Raw genomic sequence first — 2,192 nt, 5'->3', positions numbered from 1 at the left:
TCCCCAAGCTGCAGCACCAAACACGAGCGTTCCGCCTGAGCGGCTGGGAGCAGAGAGGACAGGGGGCGGGGCTTGAGGGCAGGGGCGGGGCCTGGAAGGAAAATCATAGAATCCCTACAGTGCAGAAGGAGGCCATCCGGCCCATCAAGTCTGCACCAACCACGATCCCACAGGCAGCCTATCCATACAACCCCTCTTCCTGACACTAGGGGCAATTTAGCATGGCCAATCAACCTAACCCACACATCATTCAGACTGTGAGAGGAAACCGGAGCATTCAGAGGAAGCCCACGCAGACCCAGGGGGAACTTGTAAGCTCCACACAGACAGTGACCCGATTGAACCTAGGTCCCTGAAACTGTAAGGTCATAGAGAGGGCAGAGCCGAGGCACAGATACGGACCTTTCACCAACCCCATGGAGACTAAATGGATCTATCCTTCATAGTCTGATTGCATTCCTTGCAAAGCATGGTGGCACTGTAGTGGGCACAGTTGCCTCACTGCACCAGTGACCTGGGTTCGATTCCAAGCTTGGGTCACTGTCTGTGCGGAGTCTGCACATTCTCCCCCTGTCCACGTGGGTTTCCTTTGGGTGCTCTGGTTTCCTTCCAGAGTTCAAAGATATGCAGGTTAGGTGAATTGGCCATGCTAATTTGCCCCTTAGTGTCCAATAATGTGTAGGTTAATGGAATTAATGGAGTAGCCATGTGGAGTTATGGGGATAGGGCTTGGGAAAAATGTTCTAATGGATAGTTGGTGCAGACCTGATGGGCTGAATGGTCTCTTTCTGCACTGTAAGAATTCTAGCTCTCTACTGAAAGGTCTGTGTTTTTCGGAAAAGGTTTTAACATCACAATGAATGCTAGGATGGTGAGCTCTCCACGGCAAGTTTTGTTTCATTCTGTAATAGATCCTCTGGTCAAGTGGTCTATGAAGAAAAATATGGTTGAAAAGAAAGAGGATAAATCTAAGTGCTATAAAAATATCTCTCGGCATCTCCTGTGCCAACATGATAGATGCATCTGGCTACTTTTCACTATTATTCTAAATCTGGCATGGGTCAAAATTACATTGAAGTTCTCCCAGCTAGAACTTTGATCATAAGCCACATACCAAGGAATTGTCCAATATTGTCCATCCTGCTGTGATTGCATGAATCACTGGACAACTCCATCCAGTTCAACACGAGCTCTTTGATTTGATTTATTATTGTCACATGTATTAGTATACAAAAAAAAGTATTATTTCTTGTGAGCTAAACAGACAAAGCATACAGTTCATAGAGAAGGAATGTAGTGTTATAGTCATAGCTAGGGTGTAGAGAAAGTTCAACTTAGTGCGAGGTAGGTCCATTCAAAAGTCTGATGGCAGCAGGGAAAAAGCTGTTCTTGAGTCGGTACGTGACCTCAGTCTTTTGTATCTTTCTCCCAATGGAAGGAGGTGGTAGAGAGTATGGCCAGGATGCCTGGGGTCTTTAATTATGCTAGCTGCTTTTCCAAGGCAGCCGGAAGTGTAGACAATGTCAGTGAATGGGAGGCTGGTTTGCATGATGGATTTGAATGGAGCTGATGCTGGTAGAAAACAACGATATTTCGAAAAACGAAGACACAATCAACTCTATATGTTGCTCAATGCTCAGGTTCCTGTGATTAAGTTGCCCTAAGTCAGTTCCAGATTTGTCCTGAGTATTGTCCCCTGATGCACAACACAGTGTTCCTTTCCATCACTACTATCATTACCTTGGCAGAGTTAAGGAGCAAACACCTGACAATATAAGTATGATTGAACATCAAGGCCCAGAAATTGATTCACATCAGAATTCAGGTGCAAACTCAGAAGTGGCAAAGATTGTTGCACGGAAACTGGTATATGAGAGAATCCTGCAAAACTTGTCCTCTGGCAACATCAGGATGTGACCTGCACATCAAGAAGTGCCAATTATAAAGGGGAATGTTGGCTAGCTGGAATGCCAGCACTGGTTCTATGGTAAGACCGGGACGAGTAAGAAGACAAGCAGGGAAGCAAGGAGTTGCCCAGTAACAGATTGAAGTTTCAATGTGGAACCATGGCGGTTTCATCCATCAGCAATCCCTTTAAGGACTATAGACCTGGTTGTTTTAGGTTCAAGAAAATTGAGGAGAGCATGCAGATTGCATGCATCTTCTAGTCAAAATCCAATCTCACAAAGAGG

The sequence above is a fragment of the Carcharhinus amblyrhynchos genome, chromosome 12, assembly GCF_965287045.1.
Source record: "Carcharhinus amblyrhynchos chromosome 12, sCarAmb.v2.hapA, whole genome shotgun sequence".
Classification (NCBI taxonomy): Eukaryota; Metazoa; Chordata; class Chondrichthyes; order Carcharhiniformes; family Carcharhinidae; genus Carcharhinus; species Carcharhinus amblyrhynchos.
The sequence above is the reverse complement of the archived record's forward strand: the minus strand, read 5'-3'. Positions refer to the sequence as shown.